This window comes from Lepidothrix coronata, unplaced genomic scaffold (assembly GCF_001604755.1).
Source record: "Lepidothrix coronata isolate B3197 unplaced genomic scaffold, Lepidothrix_coronata-1.0 Scaffold7, whole genome shotgun sequence".
In the NCBI taxonomy this organism is placed as follows: Eukaryota; Metazoa; Chordata; class Aves; order Passeriformes; family Pipridae; genus Lepidothrix; species Lepidothrix coronata.
This window is the reverse complement of record NW_016690187.1, coordinates 364,687-389,487: the sequence shown is the minus strand read 5'-3', so window position 1 is coordinate 389,487 and position 24,801 is coordinate 364,687. Positions and strand designations below refer to the sequence as shown.

The 24,801-nt window shown below is 36.9% G+C and overlaps 1 long non-coding RNA gene across 1 annotated transcript in view; it reads left to right on the top strand.

The window, feature by feature from the left end:
- Positions 1–18,177, top strand: part of LOC108507349 — a 41,664-nt gene extending 23,487 nt beyond the window's left edge. Inside the window, exons 3-4 of the long non-coding RNA XR_001878093.1 lie at positions 962–1,073; positions 18,101–18,177. This is a non-coding gene — a long non-coding RNA (uncharacterized LOC108507349). The remainder of the gene's footprint in view (positions 1–961; positions 1,074–18,100) is intronic.
- The last annotated feature ends 6,624 nt before the right edge of the window (positions 18,178–24,801 follow it).

Sequence of the window (24,801 nt, the reverse complement as noted above, 5' to 3'; positions counted from 1 at the left end):
TTACAGGCAGCTCCAGGGGGTTTTGTGTTGGCATTTAATGATACAGCATAAATATTTCAGAGGTACCTAAACATGTGGCAGCAATAAAAGTGATGCATGTTTGGAATAGTTGCTTAAAACATAAAGTGTGTCTAATATAGAAACTAAGTGGAATTTTTTGTTTTGTCAACAGAGAAAATCTAGTAAATTAATAACTTGCACGGGAGTTAGGAGTCAGCACATAGACATACACCGTGAAGACACTCTGCAAATAGCTGTCTTGCCATTGAACTCAAATGTAATTGCATAAATATGTTTAAATTGACACAGAAAGTACTAATTTGAAAAAAAACCAAAAACAAAACCAAACCAATAAAACCAAAATCCCAAACTTGGAAATGAAGAAGATTTAAAACTAAACTGGTTTAAGATGAAACCATTATTAAGGAGGAAGGAAGGAAGGAAGGAAGGAAGGGAGGGGTAGAGGAAGGGAGGGAGGCCTAGAGGGAGGACTAGATTCACTGAATGTCTGGAGAAGAAATGGTGTTAACTTGCCAGCATTGCCTGATCAAGTCCATACCATAAATTACATTTTCTTAGATGAACTAGTGGGGAATGCTAATGGTTTCATATCTCACAGTGTCTTACAACAACTCATACATTAGGTGCTCACCACATCTGCATTGAATTCTATTCTTTTTGAATCTCTCCACCTCTACCCTGCTGAACAATATTTACTGCTATTGTAGGCCTTTAGAAGTTAAGATGTATTTCAAAACAGAATGATTAGTTGGTCTTGGATTTTGGATGGGATTTTTTATTTGTTTGAAAAAATAGAAGAGTGTCTGTTATCAGACTTTCCAGGGTTATCTACAAGGGCTTACTTTCCTATCAATTTGAATCTTAGGCATCTACCATGAATTTAAACTGGTTCTTAAGGAAGATTAAATTCATTTTTATTGCAAATATGGCTCTTTTCCAGCACCTTTGGGAGAAGAAAGGCAGATGAAAAAGAGAACATGATGTGAGCACTGAAAAGACGAGAGGCACACAAAAAATGTGAACTGCTGAATTTACTGTCTAGCTATAATGAGGTATTGCTTAACAATTAAGTTAAATTATGCAGCTGTTTCCTAGTATATTGTGCTAATGCATCTGAGAAATTATAATTTTCTGATTGGAGAATGTTATGTGGAGGAAACTGTAGTGTTCCCCATTCCTGCAAGAGTTCATTTCACGATTAAAAAAGGAAGCCAGTATTTTTGCAGCTGTCAGGAATAGGCAATAAAGGATGACAATTGAAGGGGGGCTGTTAGTCACTGACACAATAAAATAATCCCAAACAAAAGCTGCAGAAGGAGAAAAAGCTTTGAAGGGTAGCAATGACACACAGCCACAGCTTATGGGTTTCTGTGGTGAAGTGACTCTATAGCCCACAACTAGCAGGAACAGGTTTGAAGGTCTCAAAGACAAGTGCTGTCACGTGTCATACTTCAAAGACAAGTGCTCAAAAATTTCAGGGAGCTGTGAAATCAATACTTTAAAGCAAAAATTGCATGTACATCAGGGATAAGCATCAGGTTTAACAAAAAAAAAAAAAAAAGAAGAAAGTAAAAACCCCAAACCCAACTTTGCTAACCAGCAAGTCTTAAAAAAAGCTTTAACTTTTAAAAAATAAATCTGCTTGAATGAGGATTAAATAAAAATTGAAGGTTTGCAAAACTAAATAATATTGAAAATATAAACCAAAAGAAGTACACTGGCACTTCAAATTTTGCATGTGGAATATGCTTATGGGAAAAATGGCTACATAAAGCAGAGAAGAAATTAGGTATGTTAATTGGAGCAGGTGGCTTATTTTATATTATTTAATTTTTGACCAGTTTGAGTTTTTGAGACTATTTAAAATTCCAGCCTAACAAATTCATAAATGATTCTGTATTACCCATTGTTTAAACTTATTTATGCAAAAAAAAAATCACAAACCCAAAATCCCTAAATGAAAACACATAATAGCTTTTGAGTAAAAATGAAAGGTTTTCAATTAGCATCCATACTTCATATCATCCTTTTATTCTGATCATTTGTTTTGCATGATTCTTTTGTTTTAGTCAGCATTTCCTTTTAAAAAAAGGTTGAATTGGGGGAAAATATCATTTTATTTCATATTTTATGAGTCTGAATAACACAAAATGAGGTTGTGCCATGTTTCATGACCATGAATATTTAAACATTTTCTATAAATACATTTACTTACTTTTGTTTTAATCTTGTGAAAAAGCACTGCCTGGAAATGATAATGAAGAAGCCTAAGAAAATACCATTTTGAATAATTCTTGCTTTTGCTTTTACCAGTTTTTCCATAAAGGCAAAACAGATTTGGCCTTTTAATTTCCTTGAGTGATCTAATTCTTTAAGTTACTTCTGCAGTTGTTTTTTATATTGGGTTACAGTATTATTCTTCTGGAAAAGTCTATGATCAAGTGAGTTTCAAGATTTTTTTCAATCTTGTCCACTATTTATCTAAGCTGAAGTTCCCCTAGGCAGAGAGAAAGACTCTGATGAAAGAATTATTTCTGGTTCCTAATTTCTCATGGAGTGATTACTGAGTTTTTACCCATAGGACAAAATAGTAATTTTTTTTTTTCTGTTTGGAAAGGGTGAAAACTTGGGAAATCCAACAGAGTAGTAAAATTATTCTTCAAAAACAAACTTGAAGAGAGTTAAAAAGAATTGAAATCTTTAAAACAGAACCCAGGAGTCCATGCTCATTTAACAGGTTAATTTGGTAGCTGGGTTGCGTCAGTTGATAACGTGCACTTCTGCTCACCCACCTCACCCTTGCTCTGTGGTGCTCCCTGATATCTGTTCTTGTCCCTTATGAAGTAATTGATGATTTTTAAGATGCTCAGCTGTTATGGACCCTTTCTTCTGTATGTTTTTTACAGAGAGGGTGGTCAGGCATTGGAATGGGCTGCCCTGGAAAGTGGTGGATTCCCTGTCCCTGGAGGTTTTTAAGATGAGACTGGATGTGGCATGAGTGCCATGGTCTCGTAACCACGGCGGTGTTGGATCAAGGGTTGGACTTGATGATCTCAGAGGTCCCTTCCAACCCAGCTGACTCTGTGATTCTGTGATTCTACCTGTTTTGTGTTTATGAAGAGCCATGGCTTTCTACCTGTCTGAGGCAAGACCTGAGTAAGGTACCTTTTATGCAATGGAGAAAAAAAATACTTGTTCTGCTCTGAACCATTCACTGTACTTCCTTGGCAGAGGACCATAGGCCATTCTGAAGATTAACCCTCCTCCAGAGATTTTCTGTTCCAGCTACAGCTTGTCTTTTTCTCCCTGAAAGCTAAGGAACAGTGTGGAAGGTAGTGGATTGTAGATTTAACCTTGAGCACCAAAACTGTGACACAATGTAAAGCATTCCTTTTGGATGTGTCTGTTTACTTTGTATGTTTTCTGAACTGTCATTCATTCTGTGCACTTTTTCATGAGCACACAAGCTAGCTTTGTTCTTTTGTTCATGTCCACTTGTGCCTGCAGCACAGAGGGAAGAGCCTTGGGCTTTGCAAGAGCATGCACTGGGCAAACTGGGAAGAGCTGAGGGCAAATATACTAAATAAAGCCAGGTACTGTTGCTCTTGGGCCTAGTATGGGAAATCAAACTGAAAAAAGATCAGGATGGGAAAAGAAATCAGCTATTTCTATAGGAGCAAACCAGGAAAATATTAAATTAGTGTGCAATTCTGAAGTACTTTTTCTTGTCAATTTTTTTTTTCTCTCTTCTATTAAACAGGGACTTTGGACTTAATTTGGTGAGAATATCCTTAGTATGGGGATGCCAAATTAGATAAGGAAATAAACCCCCACCTACACTGCTACAGCTCTTATGCTTCCAGTGACAACATGTTTTATGTGCTTGCTTCTGAGCAGCATTCAGACCCTTGCCTGTACGTTAAACTCTCCTGACTTTAGCTGCCTGTCTGCTATAAAGAACATCTTTTGTCTGTGAGGGTGTCGCCTCTGTGAAGCCAGGTCCTTCAAAATGATGGATTTAAATAAAATGAATAATTACATGAGGTGCATTTGACTGTAGAAAGGGATCAGAAAAACACTGTTATCACTGCATTGCTATGTCCATAAATACAGTGGTAACAGTATGTATATGACCACATATATGTGACATATGGTGTCTCTGGTATAAATGTACCTTTTTGTTTAGATCTGGGAATGGATAAAAATGTCTATTGTGTGTTCATAACCGCTTTCTAAAAGTAATGCAGTTTGTGTGTTGATATTATGAAAAGTATAAATTAAAGAAACTATTTATGTGATAAGTTCAATTCCGAGTCTTATAAATATTGTAATATTTTACAAATCACTTATACTGTGGCCTTATAATAGCCACGTACAATTTACGCTTCTTAAAATGGGAGGTTACTACAAAAGTTGTTGCAGACTCTTAACTAGTGACATAAATATTCCACTGTAATCCATACAGCATGAAATCTTTCACTGCCTCTCCCTTGAAGGTATATTATTCAATTTTCATAGTTATAGCACAGTGATAAATTAGAGCTTAATGTCGTTGTGCCACTAAGCTAACCAAGATTTTTATAAGCAACTGTCCAAATGGTAAAAATACAGAAAGTAGCCACACTAGTGCACAGCACAATTTTTTGTTTGTTTGCTTCCCAGAAGCATGAAAACGTTTGACCCTTTCTTCTAGTAAATCACTGAGGGCAGGGGAGAATATATATTGACTCCTTTCGTTCCTGGATTACTGTGGCTGTTTCTCTTTTTTCAAGCAGACCAATAAAAGTTTTTATACTTTTTACAGTTTATCAGCCTACATCATCTGAGTTTCTCAAGCAGTACTTGTGGAAATTACCTGTGCCTTAGGCCAGAGGGCTCTGTACAGTTTTACAGTGAGCACAATGTTCTAAGGAAACTCACAATACATAACAGCTTTTTGACAGAGATTAGTGTATAAGTGATATTGTGCCATAATCTAGAAGACAAAGCACTTGAAATAGGTTTCATTTTAAGTGAAGTAGGCAAAGTATCAACCTGAGAAACCGTGATGTTAGTAGCAAGGATAAAATCAACATTAAAAAAAAGAGACTGTACCTCTGTACCTGAAAGACATATGTAGATATAACAGACTTTCAGTACTTACTGTATGTATAGAGGTAGACCAAATTTAGCTATTTTTTTGTGAAGGACTAATTAATTTTATTAGAGAGTAAGTAAATTCAGCTGCGAATCCTAGAGAATCTAATGACTTCCAGAGATTCAGAATGAATTCAGCAATAAAAGCTAATTAGAAGGGAAATGGATGCCTAAAATATCCCTGGTGTGCATAAAGAAAGAGTATAAAGACCATTAATTGAAATTAAAATTTAACAGTAGCCTAATGCTGCATGACATAAAATTCCATCTGTTGTGCAGAGCCACTAAACAAAGATACATGGGGAACAGTGATGGGTGTCTCAGCTCTGTTTTTTAATGTCAAACCACTCCACACAATGAGAAGTCTGACGTTCAGAAGAGTCAGGTTAGGGCGTGATGACTCCTGTAGCTACTGAATTAGAGAGGAAAAACTGAAAGTGATGTTGCACTAGTGAGACATTTGATTTTTAGTGAAGTAGGTGGGGTTTCTTTCTGCTTGTTTTATCCTCACAAGTGTAGAACAGGCACCCATGCATTTTAGACATATAGGCTGTCCAAGTCTTAGGGACACCCATGTGGTGCAGGCACGGAAGCAGCAACAAAGTCAGTGTTCTTTCTTGAAGCATCTCATCTGAAATGCCAGGGAAGTTTCTGTAGAGCACATGTAAGGAAGTAAATGAGAGCTTTGAATAATTTATCCTGGAATGTCTGACTTCTCCTGCTGTTCACAAAATGTCTGGGAATGTCTTTTTTGTTGTTTGGTTTTTAAAGACTGATTAACAGTGATTGCTGTAACCAGTTTCAGTGCACACATCTCTGGCACAAATTTCCCCGAAACAATTTTCAAAATGTGGACTGATCTATTGATGAAAGGTAGTTATGTGGTGTTTGCATTTCCATATTAGATGATCACAGCTATAATAATTCCATTTTGATGACTAGAGACATGCAGCAACCAAAACCGATATTGTTTGGTAAATGACATATGTATTAGTTTATTTTGAGAGGCTTTATAATTATTGAGAAATTCCCAACATGACAATTTTCCTTTCAGCTTTATGTGTTGGACTGGAACATCAGCTTTACTGAAAGTGAATCTAACAAAGTATTGTATGATTCTTAGCACAACATGACTGTGAACTGTGATTGTTATCTGAGGCTAACTGCATGCTGAATAGGCCATAATGTCAAATTAGATGCTACTTGAGATTCATATGGTACATTTTCTGAATGCCTACATGTGCATTAGTAATTCAGCACCTCCATTCTGGGACATCTCTCAATGCAGAGTTAGCAGCTACCACAAAACACATACAGGGAAAGAAAATAATAGATTGTAAGGGGAGTCACCACCATGTTGTGTGGACTGAGACACAAAAGTCCTTTAGACAAAAAAAGTTATTTAAATAGAGATCAAAACAAAGTTGTTTACAATAGAAAATTCTGCGAGTTAGCAGGAAGGGGAAGAACTAGAACCAAAGATAAAAACAAATTCACATTCAGTAGTTTTAGGGATATTTAGCTGAAGGTAATTAACCCTTGGATGAAGCAGCAGCAAAATAAATGGGGATAACCTATTTTTTTTAGTCTAAGACCAAGGTTCACTGTCTTTTTGGACAGTCCTTTTAATTATTAATAGTATGCAAAATATAAATGTAAACAGGTTGCTAACAAGGATATTTGTAACATTGATTTTCAAATTTATCCAAAAGAAGAGCAAAGAGGTTTTTACAGATTAGAAAAACACTATTACAGATCTAACTATTTCTTGAGGGAGCCATTAGTAAATGCAACAGCAATGGTAAACAGTGGTATTAAAATGTAAAGACACAATAGGTGTAACAAGCTCTTGCCAGATCACCAGCCAGTCTCTTTGCCAGGCAGAAACCAGGTAATTCAGCTGCAGCATGTTCTGCGAGTTACAGAATAGACCAACCAGCAGATGGGGCAGCCATGGCAGGAGGTGGGATAAAGTTGCCTGTCTTGCATCTCCCTGCTCCGTGCCTTGCAGTCCATTCCGTGTCCTGGGCTCTTGCTGGCCCATCAGCCTGTTCATCTCCTCTCATTGCTCTCGCCCTGTGTATTTGTGCGCTACAAAGTACTACAGTAACTCTGCAATTAGTTCCTTAATAAGAAATGTGCATCTCTTCAGTCACTCGTAGCTCAGCATCTCAGCCACATCTTTCATTAAGCATACCTGTAAGAACAAGTCTCTTAGGGGGCAGCTGTTCTCCTATTTCCTAAAGTCCCTGTTCTTGCAGTCCTTAGATTTGGCATTTGCTGAAACATTTATTTCATTTTTACTGATTTGATATCAATATTTGATTCAAAGTACCTGTTATAGTGCTTGTACTATTCCCAAAACATTCATTTGGGATGAAGGAGATAAGTGACTGGCTGTGTATGTGTAGCAGCAAAGTTAGGTATCCACACATTTCCTGACTTATCAAACTGTGTTTAGGTAGTTCAGTGCATCTATATGAAGCTGGTGAGACTGTGCTGAACACAGTCTTTAATTCCTTTACCAGTAGTAATCTTCATCTGTAATAAATTGCAAGGTGTGTATACAAATAATGTTGTCCATTAGTGAGATATCTGAAAACTTCTACATGCACATCCCTCTCTTTCAGCCTAGATGTAATGATTACATACACAGTATTTATAAACATATGGTAAGTCATTTTACAGAATTCATTTCAGTATTGCAGGATACTTGGGAAAAATATTGTAAAAGCCATCTGTATGCAAGCAAGATAATGAGAGGTGTGACAGGCAGGCTGTTAACTGTGAAAATCCTAATATCTGCTGTATTGTTATTGCACTTGTCCTTTTTTATCATGCAGATAATGACAAAATGTGAACTTGTTACTCCTTCACAGAGCTTCAGCTTTCGAATACCAGACATTATCAACATAAAATGGACATGTAGGTAAAGCTAAAAAAGTTTATTTTTCTATTTACTTTGTTTTTAAAAACATGTTGATTAAATACTTAAAAAGTTAAAGAAAAATGAGCTATTGCTTTAAAATTTGACAGCAAGATAGTTAACATCACTCTGTCACATCTCTCCAAAAGATTAATTTGCATGATGGAAGTATTTTCTGTGTCATTATCCAGAAGCAGAACTGCAAAAGAATACCAATTTCCATCGCTATTTTTTTCCAAGTACCTTGTATAAAATCATGTGTTGAGAAATAGAAAGTTTAGCTGTCACCCTGCAAAAAATCCTGAAGAATGAACAGGAGTAGCACAGTATTTCATGCCCAAAAATTGTAAACACGATCTACACATGCTTCTTGAGATGCTGCGAAATTGGTGTGTCTAGTAACATAGACACAACATTTTTATTTATCAAATAGTTTTATCTTAAAATGTTTGTTGATTACTTTTGGATACTTGTCCAATTTAAGTCTGTGACATGTGAAATGACGGCAAAGCCCAGTTTTAACATCATGGCTAAACTCCCAGCATTCATGAGAGTGATGCCTCAAGGATATTTTTAATTTTTATTCAACTTCTCCGTGAATTGGATTTCACCATTTTCAAATACAGTCTTTTACCTTTTTTGTGTACATCGTACTGATGAGAGAGCACTATTGTCTGTGGCTGTAAAATGAAAACAATGAGATATTTCACCAAGAAAACTTCAAACATCCAAAGCATCAAGAGAGTTAAAAATTTTTTCCCCAGAAGAAGTAGTCTTTATGAAAAGGCAATCAGCTAGGCTGTTCTGAAGATTTATTCCAAACAAAATCTCTCTTTCTAAATTTATTTTCTCCAGCTACATCTTTGGCTAAATTTGGTATACTCCTAAAGAGATTTAGATTTTATGTCCACATTTTAAGGCAACTGAGAGACCAGTGGTTTAATATTTTTTAATGTTATTTCCTGAAGTTATTGTGTTTGACTGTTCTTCCAGGAATCAATTTTCGGGGATATGCAGTCAACTCACTTTTATTGCAACTCATTCCAGCCATTAAGCAGCATAATTTCAGCTACCATGGAAATGCTGATTAAATCTACAGGTTTTATTTTGCCATTTTAGCTGTGCCTTGACAACTAATTGCTAGTTTGGTTAGGCGTCAAAGGGGCATTGAATCTTAGGAGTTAAGAATGCAGTGAGATCACATCCCAGAAAGGCATGGATTACCCTCACCAGCACTTAGTGCTTGGTAAATGAAACATCAAAATGCATGGTGTTCATTCTCTGAGCTGGTGGTGACCAGTGACCAGCAGGAAATGGGGAAGGAGAAACACCCTAAGTAGATGGCAAGTGTTAATGTCACTATTTAAGAGCAGCTTCTCTCAAATAGGGTTTGGGCTTTGGGCTGCTTACTGGTATGGAGAGAGGGAGGGAGAAGGAACTTCCTGGCTCCTGTGACCCTGGAAAACAGCATGTGTAGCGCCCAGTGACGCATCACCAGTGTCACCAGTTCAGTTGAGCCCCCAGTTTTAAAATAGTAAAAAATTGGTGGGATCTGAGTCAGCAGCTGAAGCCGATTCCAAGGCCCCCTGGTCTGTACTGGGTGGGTGTGGTGAGGCACTGGGGGCAGTTGCCCTCTCAGTTGGCACTGCGGGCAGCCCCTGTCAGGGGAGGTCAGGGCTCGGGGCTGCCCTGTGTTCCAGCCAGTCCAAGGGCACAGCTGAGCCCTCAGCCATGGGCAGGGTGCCCCAGGAGACACTGGTTTAAGTACCACCCTTCAGGCGTTAAGGAAGGCAGGGAAAAGCAGCTCTGTGAGCTGAGAGAAGGAGTGAGTGATGCAGCAGAGATTCCCCTGTGGTGAGGAGGAACCCATATAGGAGCAAGTTTATCCTGAGGGAGCTGTGACCTGTGGAAAGAAGCTCATGATGGAGGAGAAGCCTGAGGAGAAAGGGGCTGCAGAGAGATCCTGCACTGCTGTGAAAGGGAGATGGTTTGGGAATGAGAGAGGGGAGCCTGGGGATCCTAATAGGGGAAACCCCAGACTGGATCAAAGCCCACGTGGGGAATAAGCTGGGATAAAGAGGGAGAGAAAAGTGTTTTAAATTTTGTCTGTGCTCCTTGCTATCCAACTCTATCTTAATTGACAAAACAAATCAGTAAATTTGTTCAGGAGACAAGGGAATGTCTCTCCCTTGGGTGGAGACCTGCAACCTGGGCATCCCTCAGGGGACTAGCTAACATTTCCAACTGTGTGCAACAAATACTGGTTTAAGCACTTTTTTTCTGCACTTTTGGGTTAGTTTTGAGGCAGGTTTTCTTTTCGCTTGTTGGAGAGGGAAAAAAAATAATCTGTATATTTTGTCTCCTAGTATTGTCATGAAACTCTTCTACGCTTCAAAAGTATTATTTCTGTCACCTGAAGGTTTTGGGGCTTTATTTCATACATTTCTATTTATGTAGGTGGGATGTAAAACTAGATCAGTATTAATTTCTCTATTTTGATAGTAGGATATCTGTAAAATTATTCAGAAAAGCTTTCTACTTAGCTTTACCTTGCACTCTGCCTCCTGAAAGTGTGTTAGCCAACTCAAGAAAACTTCTGAGAAAAGTGCAGCTCTATCAAATATTTCATGTTCCTCTAAATTTTTATCACTTCTGGACCAGATTATAATCTTGGATAAGTAAAACAGGTTACTGCATTATTAATATAGTAAAAGATAAAGGCGCATGAATGTTTGGGGTTTTTTTTGCTTTAGGAAGGTTTCTTTAGAAGTTTGATTATCTACCTGGTGCAAGGCATTTGAATGGACCTGCGGACAAATTGCTTTCTTTTTTTTTAATTTGCTTCAGATGCTCAGTCACTCTCTAAGACATCTCTGTTGATCAGCACTGGATTGCCACAGGTATAAACATACTTGGGGTTGCAGCTGACCACTTGTTTTACTGAGTTAGTTAAATATTTTGCAAGATTCTCCTCCAAAGTCAGTGCTGAAGCCAAAATGGTGCCCTCAAAAATATGATAGCTATTCTGATGTCCTGCATTTTCTCCCATTCCTCTATCTATGCCTACCTGGTACTGCAAGTGTTTTACCTCATATTTAATATTGGCAAAACATTGTATCTAATCTTTTGCAACAGTTCTATGACCTAAGAAAATGGTTTCCATGTTTGTGTTGTCCTCTACTGATGTTGCCAAATAGTGAACAACCTTTACTTAAACCTCACATACATCAGAGATCATAGAATCATTAAGGTCGGGCAATACCTGTAAGATCAAGTCCAACTGTTAACCTCAAAGGAACCGAGACATAAATGCTGATTTACTTGTCCAAGGCTATGTAAAATTAGTGACCAATGTGAAGAAATAATGCAGCAAAACTGGCTTCTGGTCATAATGTAATTCTTCAAAGCAAATTGTAAATATTTGATGTATTTAAAACAATGAAGCCAGCATTTTGAAGCTCTGCTGAGGTAATTTATTTCTTTGTGCATCATGACTTTTGGCAAGTCCTAATGTAGGAGTCTGTTACTGGGCCTTGATACATGGAATAAGAGAGGTGTTCTCTCAGCTGAACACAGCAAACACAAATAAGTAAAAGCAAAGCTTTCGGTGGCCTCAGAAGTTATCTGATGGAGGGTGTGCTGGCTTAAATCTCCTTCAGCCATGCTTTGAACCCTCATGGTGTGGTGTGGTCATGTTATTGGTATCATTAGGTAATCTTCAGCACTGTGTGCAGTGCTCTTGCATTTCACACCCACTCATTTTTGAAATGGAACCTGCAGTTCCATTTATTACAGTAAAGTTGAAAGGCATATAGTCTGCTCTGACACATGCAAATAATACCCTTCAGTGCTTAGAGGAATTAAGCACATAGATCAAGAGAAGAATAGGTCCTAAAGTCTAATCTCTGTCTAGCTGTTTTTCCGACAATAAATTGCATTTTATCTGAATCAGTGTTGTTATTTTTGCCAATAGGTATTGTGAAATTTGATACTATGAAAGTTCAAGGCAACAGAAATTAAAGCTCTTTTTCACAGTGAAATTTTTGATTTCTTAAAGCCTCACAGATTTCTAAATAACACCATGTGGTTGAACTGTTCCTTAAGCCAATAAATTTATGGATTAACTAAGTACTGCTTACTGTGTTTACACATACAAATTCCCTTCAGAAATTTAATTTACAAAACATTACAGCCTAGCAAATATTATAGGAAGATCAGTAGCTGCTGCCTGGCATTATTTTTACTTGAGTTGTAGATATATTTTCATCTTCCTGTCCCATTTGCTGCATGAGGCCTTTGACCACTTTGGGTGGTGATTTCACTTCTTAAAATATCCTCAGTATGTTTAGCAAAAGGAAGAGAATGTAGATGATGGGAAAGATTAGATTCAAAGCAATAGCATAGCTGTTTTGTGGGTTTGGTGTTTGTTTTTTTTAAGACTGTGATAGCAAATATAGATACTGCTGCAACACCACAGACCATCTGTGCACAACCATTTCTTATTATTGAAATGCATCTCTATATATTTCTGGCTTATAAATATAACTCCAAGCTTACTTCGATGTTAACTCTCAGGGCTTGTTTCTGTTTGGCTTCACTTGTCAGTTGTGACGTTTACCTCTGACATTATTTGTGCTCTAGAATGAGCCTTACACAAGGCACTGACAACCCATTTCTAGATGGTTTATATGTTATAGAAAGGACCCAGGTCTTTGGATTTTACATATTTCTTAAAGATCTGGGTCCTTCTGGCTTTTGCATTTAATACTTGTAGAAAGCAACCACTTTTCTTGAAATATGGAATGGCACAGCTCTTCCATTTATTCCTGTAATTCACAGTCCTCCACTGTCTATACCATGTCTACAGAGTTTTAGCCTTGCATCAGAATATCTGATCTGTGATTTAATCCACTGAGTTAGGTGGTATCTTGGGTGTACAAATGTTGGACAGTATATTCCTCTTGTTTGTTTAAAAAACCCTAAATGAACACATACACACAGGATGCATGCTAAGCACTCTTGATGGGAATAAAACAGTGGCTAACTGATGAGAATCAGCAGTGTTGGATTATTGCTTTGAAAAAGATATTAGGTATAATTATTTAGTTCTCCTTCTGAGTGTGGAAAAAACAGCTGTAGTATGTCAGCCCAGCATGGCAAAGGTAGGAATGTATTTCTCCTCTAATACCAAATAATGATTAGAACCTTGAGCCAGTTATATCTCTCCTGTGTGCTTCTGCCACAGTTAAGGAAAACTTGTAAAAAAGTAACAGGAGAGTAGATTCCTCAAAGTGCTTTCATTGTTCTTACTCTCTGCCTCAGTCTGTGCAGAAATGTGTACTTGCTAGGTTTTTAATGGAAACAATACTGGAAGGGACTTTGTGAAGTTCTACGGTATGATCCCTTACACCTTCTTTATTCCTAACAGCCATGTCTTTCACCTGTTAAAAATTTCTTGTTGGAGATGATGTCCATCTCACTTCTGTTGGTAGGGAAGGTGAAGGACTGAAATAGAAGTTTGTTTTCTGGAGGTGAAATCGAATCTTCATTATTGCAACTGCAAATTTTTATATGCTATAGCCCATGTATACAGATATGTTATTCACTTCCATTTTACAAAAAACTTTTTCATACTTATAGACTATCATCACAATTTTCCTGCTTCTGTTCTTTCAGATTAACAATTCCAAATACTTCTGTCTTTCTTCATAGGTAATGAACCCTGGCTGTTTCATTGTCCTAGTTTCACTCTATCCAGTTTGGCCATGTTCCTTGGAATTCAAAGCAAAGGAGCTGGATGGCACGTTCCAGCTACAGCTTGATGGGTTCTGTCTGTAGGGAAAAGATTGCCTCATGCATCTTGACTCTCATTTTCAGCTGTCTGAGGGGGGTATTTGGCTTTTACTCAACAGTGTAACATTGTTGACTCACGTTCATCACTGATGCACAACGAACCTCGCATCTTTCTCTGTAAAACTGCTAACTACTTGATCCACGTCCTACATTTGCATAGCTAATTATTCATGCTTAGATGAAGAACCTTGCCTTTGTCCCCACTGAATAAATATCCTTTGCTTTTCATCTGCTTTCCCACTTGTCAAGTTCATTTGAATTCCTAGCTTGTCCTCCAGCTTATTTGTAGTCCCTACAAGCTTTGTTATCTGCAGATTTAGAAACTCATTGAGATTTCACAACTCTGTACAGAAGACAAAGGTCTTAATATTTGGTACTCATCCAAATCTTGAAATGCAGAGTAATCAGGAAATGCACTCAATCCTTAAACAATGTCTTTCTTACTGTGAAATTTTAAGTTGCCTGTTCCCAAGTGATGTGAACATTTGGGGACTATGTTAGCTTCAGAAGATGAAACAAGAATGCCCGCTCAGTTCCATAATTTGCATTAAAAGTTGTCTATGTAAAACTTGGACCAGTTTCTTGAAATAGCAAGAAAACTCTGATTTTTCTGAAAATTAGAGGTCACCTTTTAGGCAGACGAGTGAAAAATCTCTGTTAATTAATTTGCAAAATAATATGGATTTGCTTTTTTTGATTTAAGAGCAGTTTTAGGATGTTTCTGTAATCCAAAAGCTTCAGGTTGGCTTACTATCTCTGTACAATGCATCTGTGTTATTAATGGCAAAGATAAGCTTTGGGAATACCTTTTAAAAAGTTATTGCTGGGGGAGGTTGATGGTATTTATTGGTTTGTTTGGGTCTTTTTCTGGCTTTGGCAGCTTATTTTTCAAGAATAGCCTCAGTCAGAATTTGAGCTGAATATTAGAGATGTTCCCAGAGTTCAGGCCAGGACACAACTGAAAGCCTCAGAAGGGAGTCCTGCCCCTGTAACTTCAGACCCCTGCAGCCTATACCTTCAAAGCTTTAGTTTGCTATGGATTGAATTTTAACAATCAGCAGAAGTACCTGTGCCACAAATCAGACAAAGGCTAATGCAGGATATCCTCAGCAGTGTAAGAGTTAAAGATCAGCCATGCCATTAGCCAGAAAAAAACACGTTTCACACACAGGGAATTTTATTTTTCTGACTGTCAGTAAGGTCACCACAAGGGACAGGCCACAGTGCTCCTGAGATGCCAGTTAGAAGCTATTGCATTGGGCAACCCTCCCAGCACCCATATGACAAACTGATAGGGATGGGTTCATCACAGGATTTAATAAAGTTCAAAGTAATTGTCACTAGCAGTAATGTTTTTTAATTATTCTGAGACACCGTGAATAAGGCCATTAACTAGACTTTGCATTGCAGGAATTTTCTATCATTTAGTAAATTGCTTTGTGGCATTTCTGTTTTGAAAAATATTTGTTTGTGTGTGTGCTGAGGGGAAGGAAATTATACTGCAAATTTTATATTCTCTCCCATTCTAGATTCTTGAGTGCCAGTGCCTTCTCCAGTTTTGAAAGCTTTTGAAAAGCTTGATTGTAATTTAGAGCAGGAGCATGTCTCCACACCATCATACAGAATGACCATACTTGAGGAATGCTTTAAGGAAGGGACTCTTGTTTATTCATCTGAATCTTAATATGCTTACAGACTACATCAGTTCTAAAATTATCATGATTCCCTGATTCACTGCACTAATAGAACAGTCTGGGAGTACACCAAAAATACATCAAAGCAACTCAACACACCCCAATTCCAAAGCACGTGTTACGTTGCCTTTAAACCAGAGTACAGACAATACCAGGAGGAAGCTCAAACCTGCCCAGTGAGATTCGAAATCTACATCAAAACACTTTGCAAGAAAATTCACTTCCATTTTAAATATGTGATGAGGACCAGCATTTGAAATATTTTTTACGTCTGTGGGGTGATTTTTAAATGCTGTGGAGTGTCAGTATGCAGCCATATGGTTGTAATGGAGGAATAAGGAAGGAGGGAGTGTATTTCAACTATTGAAATGTGAGGCAGAAAGGTAATCACAAAATTCGTATGAAAAAGGCAGTCTGCATGTATATGCACCCTGTCAATCCATCAAAAGCACAAACAGAACAATGGCTTTTATTAATTTCAGTAAAAGTTAACACCAAAGTGCTTTAGCAGAAGTCATTGCACCTCTAAGTATGTGGTGGTGGATGCACATAATCAAAGAACTCAAGTTCTTCTGACATTTGTTGAATTACACTTTTCCATAACTGACTGTCACAGTTTAATTCTTACAGGGAAAAGTCATACAGATAGAAAAAAAAATACAGCAAAAGTTTGTCATGAATGCTGCTGCACTGTGTTTTCTCACTTTGTACACGTTAAAAAATGTTAGTCATGCTTTTATAGAAGAGTTCTTCAAAGGAATGTGGGTTGTCACTTAAAATGATATAATGGCTTTCAACATCTACAAAAAAAAGCAGTTACAATAGTACTTGTTTCAAATCTTTAGCAACATCATTAAATGCAGTGAGAAAGGCTTGTAAAAACCATGCACAGATAAATACTGAAGAATAATAAGATCCTCTCTCTTCAGCTTCATTAACAGTGAGGGTTAAAGATCAGTTATCAGTCTTAACTTTCTCGACAAAACCAGACTGGATATGTTGGAGGAGGCTTGGCAGGGCTCTGGAGTGGTCTAGGGCTTTTGTAAGAAGACCAGAGAGCAGCAATGCTGCTTTGGCTCTTTGTATATCTTTGGTATTTTCATTACTTCTGTTGTGTATAGAAATGGGAATTGTGAACCACAAATGTCTTTCCAAAAGCAGAAGAAAAAATCACAATAAAAATAAAGGAAAGCATTAACAGCAGATAAGAAGGATGAGAAGCTTTGCTTGAAAAAGAAGGGAAGTGCAGACGATGTGTGGTGATTCTTACCATTTACCTGGAAGGATGAATCAGTAACTGGAGTTTTTTGGCCAGGGTTCAGTGCTAGAAAGCAGTAGCAGACAAGCAGTATGAATCACACCTTAGCCATAATCAAGAAAGAATTAAGTTCATCTTTGTACTAGTCACTGGAAATACTTTATTCTCACTTGCATGCGTCTGTCTTTTTTAAAAGATGAAAGAAACTTTCTTTTAGAAGTATTGACATTCTATTATCTGGAGCAGCCTTCTTCAAACTTCAGCAGCTTTTTAGTGCTTGGCACCTTTCTAAACACTCATTCAGCTCCCTTAATAAGGTAATCATCTCATGCCCTCAGCTGTGAATGACTGTTGGTCACCCAACCCATTAGCTATGGCAAAATACACAGCAATTCAGTTTGACATATTTAATGAGAATTCCAAGGCTGCTTAATTTATCAGCCTTTAACATTAGGACGCTCCAGCAAAACCTCAGTGTTATGAATGTTACGTGCTGAATCTTTTGACAACACATAATGATCCCCATCATTGTGAAGCCTCTGAATAGAATAATCTGATCAGTTCATTAAGACCAGAGAGGTCTGAACAAACTAATAGTGCCATTGTTTACACTCTGAACACTGAAGACCAAATTAATTTGCGGTGTAATTCCATAAACTTTAATACAGTGGCTCCATGAATACTTTCAGCCTAAGGAAAATAAGTTCTTTCTTTTGAGGAATGCCAAAACTTCACCCTGTCAGTTCTTTCTGTCTGATTACCTTCTTGATTGAGGTGTATACTACTGGAGATTCACAGAGGCTGAGTTGTATGTGCTATTTTGCCCTATAATGTGGATTTTGAATCACTTAAGTACTGAGGGGTGAAATATGTGGTTCATCTCTTCTGAGATGGTTGAAGTTACACCAGTGATTATTTTCTCAGTGTAACTTTACCTTGGTCATTTTTGATACATATTCTAGAATGATACACATGATAAAGCTGTAATAAGTATAAAGATGTACTGTGAACCCAGAGAATATGAACAAATCTATTTGCTTAATTACAATTTCCCCACTATTGAAAATGAAATTGTGAGATGCAGTAAAAGTGAGATATTTGGAAAAATTCTATCCTGACCTAGGAAATGTAACCTCCGAACAGGAACCCACACTGCTGTGCAAGACTAATCAGAACAGCTAAATTAGGTTTCTGCTCTTTATTACTGAACAGGTCTCTCTCCAAACACTGTAGAGAAGGTAAACTACTACTAAGCTGCCTTCAGTCCACATACTTCTGTCCCTTCAGACTTGAGGATTTTCTACCTTGAGCCACAGCTGCAATTTGGGGCACAGGGGCTGGCAGAGACCCTGCTTGAGGATGCTAACTGCTTTATGAAACTTTATTTGTCAATTTGTTTGGAGGCCACCATAACAAAATTCTGCTCTTTTGGATACCTGGGACACAAATGATTACCTGACTTTGTAATATGTCAGGGAAATTACCATCCTGATCCATCTTACTGGAGTAAATATCAAGGAGTAAATGAAATGCGAGTGTTGGCTAGATTAGCTTGAGTTGAAGATCTTAAACCCCTTAATGCAGTATCTGGCTTATCCATTTTTGTGAGATGCAGTATTTTCTTTATTCTTATCAGAAGGGTCACAAAATTTTAAAAGTTCTGTTTAACCTGGAAAAATAGTGGGACTTATTCACACTCTTCAAAGGAATGTAGCTCTTTTCTTTAAGGCTGTGTCACAGGAGAGTTTCATAGAGACTTCTTCAGCCACTGGGTTGAAATTACAGTTGTCTACAAACAGAGGTCAAACTCTGCCAACTTCTGTGCCAGTGTAAAGAAATAAAGTTGTGAAGTCTGGTGGTCTTTGGTGGAGGGAGTTTCATTTTGGCACTTTTGTCACAGTAAGTCCCAGACTATTCACTTCCACACCATTCAGTTAAAATTGACTGTATGGTTACAGAGGTGGAGCCATGACCATGATAACTCCTTTTCCCCCCTCTGGTAATCAGAAATGCAATTTAGCAAGGATTTAGAAGTCTTTCATTTTGGAGGAATAATTGAATTTCTGTCTGTCTATTCATGTCTACATCAACAAGCAACTTCATCAAATTTGTAACTTAGCTGAGTTTCTTAACCAAAACACTAAACTTTTTCAATAAACTAATATAAAATCTTTCATTTTTCCCAATCTTTAAATACATCTAGGGTAGATTGCACTTGATTTATAGGTGTATAATAAATAACATGGTTTTATGCAAGATTATACAGCAATGTATTCATGATTATATTGCTGCCTTATGTCATTATTAACTTCTCCAGAAATAGCTGATTTGAGCACTTTTTCCTTGCCCTCAAAGAACCAAAATTGCAGCAACTTCTCCTTAAAAAGCACTGACTATTGTACTCCATAGAAATCTGCAGACTTAAGGTGAAGAAGGGCTGTTTCCATAGCATTTACAATTAGGTTTCATTGTTCCTGGTACATTATCTTAGTGCTGTAGCTTGTTACACAGACTGTGAGGAATCAAAACATGATAGATCAACTATCACCATGTTTAAGGATTGCTTCCCTTTGCCGAGTTTCCTCTAAAGCATTTGTTGTAGAAGTGAGATATAAGCAGCAGGTGTAAGAAAATGGGACTTCGCTGAATATCCCTGCCATAAGACATTTCTCATCAATTTATGGATGACACTTCTAATCCTAATTATTATAAATTATTTCATACTATGGTCACTTGTAAATGAAATGCATCAAACACATATTACAATATGCACAGGTTTTTCACTGGTCACACCTGTCCACGAAATATGATGGTACCATGTCAGAGCTAGAATATTTTGAGCCACTTATTGGCTCACAAATATTACTTTCATGAGATAGAGCAATAGCTTTGCTTTTTTAATAATAATAGTTAATCACAATGATAGATATAATTTGGGTAATACCCAGTAAACCTGAAAATTTAGAGTTTTTTATCCTATTTTTTTTTCCCAAGGTAGACTAAATACTCTGAATGCAGTTAGGCATTTACAAAATCTGATTACTGTGTTCTAGTGCCCTTCTTTCATGATTTTTACTTCCATCACTAAAGTTCCCTTGCTGTTTTCTTAGCACTTCCTAGCAAAGGTTTTTCACCACTTTTTTTCTCCGCATTTTACCCAATCAGTTTCTAAAAAAGGGCAATGATAGTTTTTCATTCTCTTCAGTTTTTATGAAATAAAGAAATCATGTTTTTATTTTTATCTATCCTGTTTTTATTGTAAAAGTAAATATGATAAATATTCAAGTAAGAAATACATTTTATAGAAAGGGCAACAAATCCCCCAAGAGAGGCGGGTGTTCATAAAAGATGATACCAGCACATGGAAGTTAATAGACTCATTCTTTCTCTACAGTCATAAGAGAGACAGAGGCTCTGGATACTTGAATTGCAACCATCTCACTCCATGTAAAAACAACAAGATGACTTTATGAATAAACACATCCTTATATATATATATATTTATTTTTTTTTTAGTATTTTTGAGGAGAGTTAGGAGAGATCTATGGAGAAATAAAAGTTTAGCAAATATTGAGGAAAACCTGCCTTGATTCTGGCACAATCAGCACTAAGTAGCACAGGAATAACTTGTTTTGTTCTTATACACTTTTGAATTAGCTAATTTTAGGCAAAAATAAGATGCATAACCAAACTGGGTAAAAGATAGTTCTTCCTCAATGTGGATCACTAAAGTCTTTTTCCAATTCTTCTTTCCTCACTCAAATATAGTGTGCAGTTCTCAGTCAGGTTCCCCCTGCCCTGTTAGAGCGTGTACTCATTCAGATATTTCATTTTTGACAGATAAAAATTAAAATGTCAATCTCTACAATTCTTTTCCTCTTCCCCTACAAAAATGACAAAGATGGAAGGCTAACCATAATCCACATGAAATACGTAAGGGATTTTTTTAGTGAAGCAAACAAAAAAGAAACACCTCAGAAGATGAGCTTTTTGTAGAGATAAAGTGTGAGATTATTTAGAGCCCTTTTTCTTACTGGGCCTTTTCCCCTCAGAAACGGTGTTGTAGCAGACTTTGCTTGAGAGAGTATCACTGTTGCCCACAAACAAAATGTGAATTTTAAAACAAAGAAGCTGACATGTTTCTTCCTCGTGGCACAAAGTTGAAAATAAAGGTAAAACCTGTTACCTGAAATTGCATCCTTTACATGAGACATTCTTGCTTTGATACTAAGACCACAGTCAAATCATGTATCCAAAGCCAGGTGTTAAATCTTTTATGTTCTGTATAAATTAGGTTTCCCATATTTTTATTAGTATTTTCAATAAAAGGTGTACATTTTTTTTCCAGTGAAACAGCATTCTAGTATTGTAAGAAAATTTTTGTTCCTAATAAATTAAATTAAAAATTTTTTGAAAAACTGTGGCCTGTTTCCCCCTGCTATACAGTGTCTACTTCCTTTCAGCAAAGGTTTTCTCCATAAGAAATGCATTTTAGGCACATAATTATGTTAAAAGTTGCTTCTTGAACACACCATATGAGGTTTTCCAGTGCAATATGCTAAATGAATGCATATTTAATTTATATAGTACCCAGAACAGATTATGATAAAATATTTCATATCAGATGTGATAAAAATGTCACCTATTGCTCACTTATGTTTGTCATCATAGACTACATATTTAGGTCAGATTAAACTGCAAGGAAAATAGTGACTCAAACACCAGTAAATACAGTATTTGTTCTACACCAAATTAAAGACTTCTGTAACTAGAAAATGTTTTAAATACAGGAAGAATTTGAAGTTACAGTTATGCAAAAGAAAAAAATTAAGAATAAAACTATTACCCTTTGGTTCTAACTCTTCTTATTGTAGAGCCACTGAATGAGTCTTTACTCAGCTACTGGACACTGCTTACAAGTGTGGGATTTTTGTCATACCACCCTTTTTCTATGGGATTGTGGAACAATATAGGTTGGAAGGGCTATCTGAAGGTCATCCAATCCATCTTGCACAACTTGTCTGTTGAAGACTTAATCATATATCATCTCTTCAACAACATGCTTCACTCAAAAAGTCTCTACATAGAAGGAGGCAACGTCTTCATTTTATTCCTTAAATAGTTCTTGTAATTTGTAGAATTTTCAGAATATTTCTTAATAACACTGAGATTATATGTTACCCTAGGGTGGGTAATTAATTAGTTATATAGATCAGATATTTTTTCTTTAATGCTTGGTTACACCAGTGGAATCTCGGGGAGTTACAAAGGATAAATAAATTAGGGCAAATATTTGGTCTATTGGCTTCATGTTTTCAGTAAGGATGAATATATATTTTCCTTCAATGTAAGTATTGACCTCCTCTTTGTTTTGGTCAATACCTAGTTCTTGACTCAATTAATCTCAATAGATACCCAAACAAAGGTCAATATTTATTGAAATTGTGGGAAATATGCATATGTGGGGAGTAAATGGATTTCCAAGAGTTTTCTGTCAAAAGCTTACTTAAATTTCTAAAAAAACAACACTTCTCAGTGGAATATGTGACATCCTGAGCCTTACCGGTGATATTAAAGCAATATTAAAGCACCTGAAATTTTTCATATCCTTCTCTTTAAAAGCTCCTGTATTCTTGGCCTCTATGCATTCTAAGATTTATCATGTCTTGGGAAGAGAGGATAAGAGGTCTTTGTCAGATACTATGGTTGTCTGCTTTAAACTTAATATGTTCCCAGCATAGTCATCAATTTTTCTTATATTCTTGGCCTCCCAGAGAAGCTGTTGTATGATGCAAGACCTGGAAGCAACCCCCCTTTCATGTGAATCTGCACAGGGCCTTCAGTACCTTGTGTGGTTGGTGTTTCTTTCACAGGTTAATCAGAGGCTTTCTGAAAGGTCTGTCTGCCCACGACTGAATTTTCCCTGAATATGTCTCAATTATTTTTCTCTTCTAAAGATGAATGCTCATTTCTATTTTCTTATGCTTTCAGCGGAAGTTGTGGGAAAGACAATAAATGAACTGAAGCAGTGTCTGATAATAATGGCACCCATTTATCTCCATTACTTTCATGCACATTAAATATGCATAGAATCAGATAAATATATTTTGAAAATGTGGAAAAATGTGAATGATATTGGGGGCTGAATACTACCTTATGAAGCCCCCCTCAGGCTGAGGCCCTGGGGACTTCCCAGGTTTGTAGCCCTTTTCAATTCAGTGTTTCTAAGAATCATTTTTTATTAGAAAAGAATTATTTGCACTGTTTTCCAGAATTACTTTTGAGGTACTTCTTCAGCTGTGTATTGATATGTACTTTGTAGTTCTTTGACCTGCTTACAGAGAGGTGGGGAGAAACAAACAAAGAAACAAAAACCCTAAACCCCCCCCCCCCAAGAGAAAGCAAACAGCTGAGGTTGCAGCCATCTGAAAAAGCAGATAGTTAAAGTGTAATTACAGAGACCCATGACTTACTTGAATTGTGAGTAATAAATATTGAATGAGAGCTGAAAGCAAACTGCTTGTGAAAAAGTTCACTAACCAAATTTATTCATCAAAATATAAACAAATGCCTAAAAAAAAGACAGTTTTTTTCCCCTTGTTAACAGGCTGAATTCACTGGTTAAATTATTTGTTTCTAAATAAATGTGTTACTTAATGATCTGCAGAGCAATTAACCTGTCACTTTGTACACTGATTTACTAAATCCTTTCCAATCTCCCTTTATATTAAGTCCTTATCATTAATTTGAAGAGATCACACATTTATTTAAATATATTTAATGTTTCCTGGCAATATGTTTAAAACAAATCTGCTTCCAAAGCTCATTGATATCAGAGAAATTACGCTGATATTACTATTGAATATATTAGATATAAGGCCCTTGTCCAAATCCTGTAATGTTGCAAGCAGGAAATTCAGGGTCAGTCTCTACTGCTGACTTGCACAGAGTTACAGAATGGTGGAGGTTGGTAAGAATCTCTGGGGATGATCCAGTCCAACCCTCTGCTCCAAGCAGGATCAGCTAGAGTAGGCCTTGCCCAGGACCACATAGAGATGGGTTTTCAATATTCTCAAGGTTGGGAACTCCAACATCTCTAGGCAAGCTGTGCTAGTATTTGACCACCCTCACAGTAAAAGGAAAAAAGGAAATTTGCTTCTTTTTTTTTTTTTTTAATGGAATTTAAAATACTTAATTTTGTGACCATTTTCTTTTTTACTCTTGTGTTTATGCACATTGAGATTCCCCCAGGCCTTTTCTTGCCAAGGCTGGTCAGTCCCAGCTTTCTCAGCCTTTTCTCATATGTCAGAGGTTTCAATCACTTCAGCATCTTTGGAGCCTTTTGCTGGATTCGTTCCAGCATATCCTTGTCTCTCTTGTACCAGGGAACTGAAAACTGGGTGCAGCACTCCAGGTGAGTCTCAGCAGTGCCAAGATGGGGAAGGTTCACTTCCCCTGACCCTCTGGCACAATTCTTTTGAATGCAGCCCAGGATCCTATTGGGTGTCTTACTTTCCAACTTCTTTGATTCTAGAATTTTTTACCAAAATGAAGAGAAACACAAAAATAACTATAATTTACTGTTCTGCTTTTACTATGTGAATATGTATGTGTTTATTGGTTATATATTAGATCACCTGTGTATGAGCCTTGCTTTGCAGCCACAAACAACAATGCAATGGTAAGTGACAATTAGTATTTTCCTCAGCTTTGGTTCAGAGCCTACAACGTTGTGTAAGTATAAAAGAGAACAGTTTTCTCACCCAGCAATGTACTCTGACAAACAGGGAATCAATCTCTTAATGCTTTTCAGGCAGAACCAAATTTCTCCAAAGTGGGTGGTATGCTTGCTTACTGTATGTCAGCCATTAGCTACAGTTTAAATATTATATTCAAAAGAATTTTAATGAAGA